Genomic DNA, 10,267 nt, shown 5'->3' on the forward strand with positions numbered 1-10,267 from the left:
TGATAATCATCTCCCGACGAATATTCTATTCCCTGCGCAGTAATTCTGCACCTTCATCCACGGGATCACTATCAAAAGGACACGCCATGGTAGTGAAATAGTTGCGACCTAATAAAACTTCTAATGTCTGATTTTTGCAATGATTTTCTGAAAAAACAGACGACAGAACTATATATTGTGATTTTCATGGACAGGATATCGAGGCGTAGTCGTGGTGGGAGGGGCTGCAGTTTGGTGGGCTGAGGATCTCGTCTCTGCTTTGTTGCGTTGAAAGGAGCCAGTTGAGGTGGTTCGGGCATCTAGTAAGGATGCCCCCTGGGCGCCTCCCTAGGGAGGTGTTCCAGACACGTCCAGCTGGGAGGAGGCCTCGGGGAAGACCAAGGACTAGGTGGAGAGATTATATCTCCACACTTGTCTGGGAACGCCTCGAGATGCCCCAGTTAGAGCTGGTTAATCTGGCCCGGGAAAGGGAAGTTTGGGGTCCCCTACTAAAGCTGCTGCCCCCGCAACCCGACCCCGGATAAGCGGTTGAAGATGAGATGAGATAATAATAATAATAATAATAATAATAATAATAATAATAATAATAATAATAATAATAATAGATGGAGCTTGAGCAATGATCAATAGAATTGGTATGTTGGCGGACACAGTGCAGACAGACTCAGACACAGAGGGATGGAGAGGTGGAATGGCTGTGCTCATCCCATGTGTTCCTCAAAGAGTTCAAGTTACAACTGGGAGGCATTTTGGGAATGGAGCTCAGCACAGACCGTGCCTAACATCTTTAACACCAGCAAGCGTCATGTGTGGCCCCTTTGGAATTCTGTGTGTGTGCGTGTGTGTGTGTGTGTGTGTGTGTGTGTGTGTGTGTGTGTGTAAAAGAGAGAAATGGATTGCATGTGTGTCTGAACATGTACCTGTGTTTTTAATTGAGGGAGATGGTGTCAGCGGTGCACAGTGAGTACTCATACACAGAATTCAAACCGACATGGATACAGAACAATCCAGCCACAGTAGCATGTGATATGAGGTTCTGTAATAAGAGGTAATGCAGTGAGAGCAGTCAGTGCTGTTAAACAGGAAACAGTGTAGATCACAGGTTTCATGGCTGCTCATTTGGATGTCATGATGTCATTGGCAATATTTTTGGAGGCCAATGCATACTGTCAGGCTCATGTGTGTGTGTGTGTGTGTGTGTGTGTGTGTGTGACTTGTGACTTGTTGCTGCTCATGGGGAAATTGTTGGGTCTCTGTAAATCATGTATAAGCAGAGTTTGGTCTACACCTACGTGTACAAGTGTCAAGTGAAGCAATACAATGATTTGTATTTTATTAATCATACCATACTATATCATCTCCAAATTGAGTGTTTAAGTGCATCTTTTTCTCTTTACACCTTTTTTTTTTTGCCTTTTTAAAAACACACAGACTTTTAATGAAGATATGAATTTAAATCTCCAATCACTGAAGTCCTAAAGCACAGAATGCTGACAATGATGCTCTTTGGCACTCACATCTAATGAGATGAGACTTGCCTCACTACATATACTGTACATCTGTGCTCACAGTATCCACATGCAGTCTTGTGAAGTTTCTCATTTCATGATTCAATTTAAATTTAATATTGAAATTATAGGAAAAAAACCTTATTATAGCTGAAACATATATTTAAATCTGTATATATTATCTAGCTAGTCTTTTGTATTAAGTACAAAGTCTTTCAGCTATAAGTGGAAAGTGTGCAGTGTTTTGGAACATCCATTTCTATTTTTGACATTTTTTTGTGAACCATTTGCATATCAGGCAACATCATGTGGGGTCATGACCCTGAGGTTGGTAAAGGATTCCTTAATCCATGTTAACTACTGCAGTGGATGGCTGACTTTGGACCTAGATGAGGAAAACCAGAAAAATGGCACTCATGTTTGTGGGCTCATAAGAAACACATTTTTAAAACTTGTCCAAATCAAATCAGTACATTCTGAGATATATAGGCTTTGGTATTCCATAAAAGTCGGTCCTACATTTCCCATAATGCAACCAAAAGTATTGTTGTTAAGCCCCCTCCTGCCTGTAAATACACAATTCTTACAAACCCCATGGCCCAAAAGTGCAGTAGACTGGCTTATACAAATGTGCAGGCTGTTCTCATTCACAGTTTGTACATATAACTATGAAAAGTAATGCACAGTAATTCATATGTAACCCATGTATTTATTACTGTAGAAATTCTGCAAGTGTACTCTGATATTAAATTCCATGTCTGCAGACTTGTTTCTTTCAAATATCGATCAAGTTGTTTTTGTGTCTAAAGTTAACCGTTGTATGTTCATGTACCAGACACTGTTTAACAGTGTTAAATAGAACATCATATTTTGTAAGCTATCATATATACCTGTTAATGACATTGAAATGTGTAGCTTCCAAGTGCAAGCTGAGATATACCTTATGACATCACTATGACAGCATCAGGGTTTTCGTTTTTTAACCAACTTGACTGAGTCTTAATGAACTGGGCAGTGTGTGTAATCTGCTGAGGGTGGTGTTGAGAAATAAAAATGGCTTGGTGGTAAAAATTAGCTACAGGACTCACCACAAGTAATGACAAGAATTAGATGGAATGACCTTGATGTATGAGTTGCAATTTGCTAAAAGACCATATTTATTAGATAAGATGAAACGAGACACCAGGTCCAGGCCATCTTAAATTCAGGTCAGGTTTATTTTGAGCTGAGCAGCAGCAAATCTGGCATCTACTTGGGCGATTCTTCTTCTGTGTCTGAGAGTGAGGAATACATAAAATTGTGGGGCATGATTCTCGCTCATTGCTCATCCACAAGCATTTGGTTATATGCTTTTTAGCGAAGCTGAATGGCTGTCTTTGTTGGATCCCAATTCATCATCTGCCCAATTCCAGCATGAGGGGGAATGTGCTGCTTTTCCAGGGGACCCTCCAGAGCGCAGAACTGCACAGCTGGTCTGTATAAGCTGCCCGAGACACTGATTGATTAACTTACTGCAGGTGCATTTGCCAGAGCTCCTCTTCAGCAGCAGTTGCTCTTCATCGCCAGCTTGTTTGAGAGCCTCTTAAAGGTGTTAACCACTGAGTTTATGTTGATATATGCAGGAGCACATTGTCTGTAACACATGTAGAATGTGCAGAGTTGTATAATTATCATATTTTTTCTGTCTTTGACAGTGTGCACATTTCTCTGTGTGTGCTCAAGTTCAAGTTCATATTTGACAGCACTTCCTAATTCTACTCATGTCCTCTCTCTTGCTTGTCTAATCATAATCTTCCAAGAAGCTGGAGAGCAGCAGCCCATAAAAACTCTATCGTTGTCCCACGATCCCTTCTTGTTCCCAGAGTTGAACTTTGTAAACCGCTGCACGTGCACCTCAAAGGTTTATAGACTCTTTTAGTGGTAGACTTGGAGTCGAGGACTCCCATATGGAAACCATTACACAGTTGCAAGAAACAGATTTGCTTTCAGCTCCCCCTTTGGTGTGGAGGTGAGAGAGAATGGAGGGAGAGGTCCAGCACATGCTTTTGTGTAAACAGAGAAAACCGAATGGCAAAAGGTTTATGGAGCAGCACAGCTACTCCCGCAGGCTTCATGGTGGTGTCTACAGATGAGGAGGTGTGAAGCCTTGGTAAATAGAAGCAGTGACCCTGCAGAGGTCAGGATAAGCCTTTGTGTGGTCTTTTTCCAACACCTTAAATATATATCATGGGACACTTCTCATGCACAAACACAAACAAAAAATACTGCCCACGCTCCTGACAACATACACTTGGCCCTTCTTACCAATGCCCATTGCTCTAAGACTGCAAGAAAATGTCACCCAAAAAAGCGGTGAAATATGTACTGCTGTGTGTACATTTCATTGACTAAATACGCACTAGAAAGCCTTCATCTTTTGTTCAGATCAGCTACTTATAACAGGTAACCGGCGCAACTTCCTTCTCATTCATCCCCACAGCACCACAGCACTTTACACAGTCGGACGCTCAGCTTCTACTGACTTCAATGGGGAAGCGTAGAGCGGGTTGTTCGACTGCAGCCAAACTAGAAGCTCATTGGATAAATGCTGGGCGTTGTCCCGCCCATCGGACGCTCAGCTTCTATGGGGGTCTATGGGGCAGTGGGCTGGCCCGGACACTCGGCTTCTACATGATGATTGGATGAGCTGTCTGAGGTGGAATTCTTTTTTGATTGACAGCTAAATGAGCAAATCAGCGATCTTAAAGAATAAACATCCAGCAGAGCATTTTCCAAGTTTTTCATTCTGTTGTTCTGAACTGATCCAGAGACTTTACCGATCCCCAGCGACTTTGTCTTTGTTAAAAACGACAAGTTTTTTTGTGTTTGGCGACTCTGTGCTGTCACTCTGCGGTTTCTTTCACTAACAAGCTTCCAAGGCCGTTTAAGCAGCCTAGCTCTGCTGCCATTAAGAGGACACTGGTCAAGTCCCTGGAAAAGACACCTAGTTGGTACAACAAGGTCACAGATCATTTTCTTGAAAAGGAACGAAGGGTAGAATTTACATATAAATAAACAAACACATTTATGATGTAGGCCGGAAAAATGAGCTTCCCCTCATTGAAAAACCAACAGCAGCCACTGCTTCTAACTGTAAAAATCTGCCGATTAGCAAATTGGCCATATGAAAAAAAGTTGCTTTATATCACATATGGATGTAACTAGAACTTACGTCATCTTTGCTGGTTGTATGTTATATTAGTTTGTGGCACACAGTAACGTAATGTCTATTTCAGTCTGGGATAACTAACAGGTGGAGCATATTTGTGTCAACACACCTCTGGGATCTACTGATCCCTATCCTACATCTGCTAAAGAGGCCGCAATAAATATCAGAGTCCATATCTCAGACTAAATGAGGGTAAAGAACTGGCCACATCTGAAGGGAATGGAATTATGAATTATTATATTATAGTCAGAGACACAACAGGGGGGGGGTTAACATTTAATTCTGGTGTAAAATCATCCCAGGATCTTTTTCGGCAGATACACTCATCAAATAATCCATCAACACATTTTTTTTTGTGTATCAACTAATAATGGTGATATTCCAGAGAGAGATGCTAACAGCCGAATGTGGCACTAAATTAATTATCAATGGGCTCTTTCCTTTTGGATTTCATTTGCAAATCGACTAGAATGGACTTTACTGGAGGAGGAGCTGGCACCTGGGCCAGTAGGTAAGTCTTTCAAAACACTCTTTTAATAAACTCTGGGTTGACTAACTACGTTGTTGGTGCTTTGTTTTCTGTATAGGGACTCTTCTCATGGTACTGCAGAGGTTTGGTGTTATTTTGAGCAGTATTAGTAGTTAAAAAAGATGTTTGAATGCATATACTGTACTGCCTCGAGTGAATCAGTTTTAGCCACATTCGGCTGTTAGCATCTCTCTCCGGAATATCGCTGTTAATAGTTGATACACAAAAAAAATTCTGTTGATGGCTTATTTGATGAGTATATTTGCCGAATAAGCCCCTGGGGTGATTCCACGCTGGAATTACACTTTAATGCTAGTAAGGCAGTCACTCCTCAAAGATATTCACAGTGTTGCACTTGTCTGTCAATAAAAAAAGTTGACAGAAGTAGTTGTGTGAACATCTGTCCCACGTTCCTGCCACAGGAAAGTTTTCTCTGCCACTGTTTACAAGCTGTTGTTTCTGATGTTGCTGTTACGGCTTCCTGTTTGCTCATGGAGGAATTGTCGGGTCCCTGTAAATCAAAGAATTAGGACTATTCCTTCTCTAACCCCCAACACTGACAATTGTAACTCATGTTTGGTGAAGTATGAATGAGCTGTGAAGGTGTGTTTCTAACAACCAATCACTGATCCCCATTGTTTGTCCACAGAAGTCCATCTCCTTCGTTTTTGTCCTTATCTATTTGACTTGAATATTCATTTTTTCCCCCCAGAAAGAGCCAGTGTTTGCTCATTGTCCACGACTCTTGAGTTCCACAGTCTATACAGCCTACATAATCAGGTTTAGACCAAGCCCCCATCACAACAACTTCCTGGTTGATCCAATACAGAAATGCCAAAATCTGCAGTTCTCAGAGTGTCCACCAGGGCAGTTTGCACAATAAAGCAGTTTCTCATTGACCCCCGTGTTAAACAGGCCATTTTCACAGCATAATGAAACCTATTTAAGGCTTGTTTACAAAAAAACATTGTAGTCTGTATGTTTAGGTCACATCTCTATGACAACACTGAGGGGTTGAATTTTTTTGGAACAGGCTAGTTTTAATTTCACTGGAGGTTAAAGTTTATGAATAATTAGGGGCTTCGTAGATAATTGGCAGTCTTTCTGGGGAAAACCTGTTCTTATTAGGAGAGATGGTATTTATCCTACTTTGAGGGTGCCGCTCTCATAACTAAGAACCTGGACGCAGTTGTTAGTGGTCTAAAACCATGACAACCGAGTGTTGGGATCAGGAAGCAGAGTCGCAGTTTAATACACCTCTCTGCGCTGCCCTTATCACAGATGCCCAGGAAGCAGAGTGGCAGTCTTACACACCTCTCTGCGCTCCCTGTGGAGCATTTTCCAGCTCAATATAGTATACAAACGTTGTCTACCGAACGATCATCTAAATTAACCAGATAAAAAATGAACAGAAGAGGAGCCATACAGAAAAACTTGATACAAATCAACACAGAAATCTGCCATTATGCAACAAAATCATAATATAAAATGTGGACTTTTAAACATCAGATCTATGTCATCTAAAGCTGTATTAGTGAATTATCTGATATCAGATAATCATATTGATTTACTCTGTCTATTCTTCGAGGCAGTGGTCGAGGAGTACGCGTTGCAGCTATTAATGACTCAGGCTTATTAATCAACCCTAAACCTGAGCAAAATTATGATTCATTTGAAAGTCTTGTTCTTTATCTTTCACATTCAACCAGGAAAACTGTGCAGCCAATTATACTTGTTATATTGTACCATGCTCCTGGTCCGTACTCTAAATTTCAATCTGAATTCCAAGAGTTTCTGTCAAATTTAGTCCTTAAATCTGATAAAGTAATCACTGTAGGAGATTTTACTATTCACTTGGACGTTGACAATAATAGCTTTAGTATTGCGTTTATCTCTATATTAGATTTGTTTGGTTTTAGCCTACTCACTGTTTTAATCACACCCTCAACCTTGTTTTGGCTTATGGTGTGGAAATCAATGACTTAATAGTCTTTCCACCGAATCCTATTTTATCAGACCATTATTTAATAACTTTTGAATTCGTATTACAGGACTACTCACCTCTGGGCAAAAGTTTCTACACTAGATGTTTATCTGATAGTGCTGTAATTAAATTTAAGGAAACGATTCCATCTGCATTTAATTTAATGCCTTATCCTAATATTCCAGATTTCTGCACTAATGTTAGTTTCTCTGAAATTGATCTCCTAATCTCTATTCCAACTTGGTTACTTAAAGAAGTTTTACCTTTAGTTAGCACTCCTGTATTAGATATGATTAACATGTCTTTATCAGCAGGTTATGCACCACAGTCTTTTAAAGTAGCTGTAATTAAACCTCTTATTAAAAAGCCCAGTCTTGATCCTGAGGTACTAGCCAACTATAGACCTATATCTAACCTTACTTTTCTCTCTAAAATCGAGAGAGAACTTAGTCGTCAATCAGCTGTGGGACTTTTTACATAATAATGATTTATTTGAGGACTTCCAGTCAGGATTTAGAGCGAATCATACCACTGAGACAGCACTGGTTAAAATTACTGACCACCTCCTAATAGCTTCAGACAAAGGACTTGTCTCTGTACTTGTTTTACTAGATCTAAGTGCAGCCTTCGACACTATTGACCATCGCATCCTGCCACGGAGACTGGAGCATCTAATTGGCATTAAAGGAACCGCATTAAGCTGGTTTAAGTCTCATTTATCAGATAGATCTCAGATTGTACATGTTAATGACAAATCCTTCATGTTAGTGTGCATGGAGTCAGTCACAGAGTCCCACAGGGTTCTGTCCTTGGAACAATTCTATTCACCTTATATATGCTTCCCTTAGGAAATATTACAATTAACAACAACAATTTTCATTGTTATGCTGATGATACACAATTGTATTTGTCGATCAAACCAGAAGAAACCGATCAGTTAGCTAAACTTCAAATGTGCATTAAGGAAAGAAAAAGCTGGATGACCTGCAATTTTCTGAGGTTAAACTCAGAAAAAAAATGAAGTTATTGTACTTGGCCCCAAAGGCCTCCTAAATTCAATAGCTAAAGATATTGTTACTCTGGATGATGTTATATTGTCCTACAGCACCACAGTAAGGAATCTGGGTGTTATTGTTATTGTTGATCAGGATATGTCACATAAAACTATCAACAAGGACTGCATATTTTCACCTGCGTAATATTGCGAAAATTAGGAACATTGTGTCTCAGAAAGATGCAGAAAAAATAGTCCATGAATTTGTTACTTCTAGGCTGGACTATTGCAACTCCTTATTATCAGGCTGCTCCAATAAGTCTGTAAAGAGTCCCCAGTTGGTCAAAAATGCTGCAGCTCGTGTGCTAACTAAAACAAATCGAAGAGAACATATTTCTCCTGTATTAGCTTCTTTGCACTGGCTACCTGTAAAATCTAGAATATAATTTAAAATCCTTCTCCTTATCTACAAAGCTCTTATTGGTCAGGCTCCGTCGTATCTTAAAGAGCTCATAGTACCGTATTACCCGACTAGATCGCTGCGCTCTAAGAATGCAGGGCTACTTTTCGTTCCTAGAGTCTCCAAAAGTAGAATGGAAGGAAGAGCCTTCAGCTACACAGCTCCTCTCCTGTGGAACCGACTCCCAAGTGTTATTCGGGAGGCAGACACTGTCCCCATATTTAAGAGTAAACTTAAAACTTTCCTTTTTGATAAAGCTTACAGCTAGGGCTTACGAGCCCTTAGCTATGTTGTTATTTTTTTAAGTTGATTTTGTTCTGCTTAATGATGCTGCTATAGGCCTAGTCTGCCGGGGATAATTCTTTTTCTGATACTCTGAGCTTCTCTCCTCTCTGTCTGTATCATTCATGTCTCATCAATGCATGTTACTAATTCAACTTCTTCCCTGGAGTTTTTTGTGCTTTGTCGTCTCGCAGGTCTCTGCTGATCGTGGTGGTGCCTGCTGTTGTGGTCCTGCATGACGCTTCCTGCTACTACTATAACTATTAGTCATATATACTATCACTAGTCTAATAAACTATAACATTTGTAGCCATAAAAACACCATCAGTAGTATGTCTCGCTGTATCGTAGCTGTTATTGACACTACTCATCATTGATCATGTTTGCCACCATAATTATTATCATTGTCATATTCTATCACCTTAGCTGTGCCTGTTTCTACTATTCTGCTGTATTAACTACCATAACATGCAAGTCATATTTACATTACTATAGATATTATTATAGTTACTGTTACTCTTTGGTTGCTTGCATCTCTGGAAGTGTGTCTGTCTCTCTGTCTTCGTGTCTGTCATTGTCTCTCTCTGTCCATCCGTCCGTCTTTTCTCTTTTTCTCCCTTCTTTTCTTCCTCCCCAACCGGTCAAGTCAGATGGCCGTCCTCCACAGAGCTGGGTCTGTCCGATGTTCCTGCCTGTTAAAGGGAGGGTTTTCGTTGCCACCATACTCTACGGGGGAATTGTTGGGTCTATGTAAATCATAAATAAGTCATAGAGTGTGGTCTTTACCTGCTCTGTAAAGGGTCCATAGATAACTTTTGTTATGATTTGGCACTATCAATAAAATTGAATTGAATTGAATTGAATTGAATTGAATTGAATTGAACTGAATTGAATTGAATTATATTGAATTGAATTGAATTGAATTGAGTGAATTGAGTTGAGTTGAATTGAATTGAATTGAGTGACAGCTAGCTGCTGGTCCTCACTTCTCCGAAGTATACGTAAGCCAGATGGACGTATGTCCCTCCCCCAACGTCACATACATGCCCTTCTTTGGTAAAAGGGTATGAGGTGGAGTCAAAGTCTGACAAGATGGCGACTCCCGTAGCCGTACGATTGGATCAAGTTTTGACAACGGACCTCAACAGGCATGCTATGTCCATTTTTTATACAGTCTATGGTTTAGAAGTTAAAAGTCGATTTAGATGGTTATTAAATGAGATGATAGCAGCTTGAAAAATAATAAATAATAGCTAATGATAAAGCTAGTTAGAGTCAAGTTTAGCTTAACTTAATTTTTGA

Source organism: Echiichthys vipera (assembly GCF_963691815.1).
Source record: "Echiichthys vipera genome assembly, chromosome: 10".
Lineage (NCBI taxonomy): Eukaryota > Metazoa > Chordata > Actinopteri > Perciformes > Trachinidae > Echiichthys > Echiichthys vipera.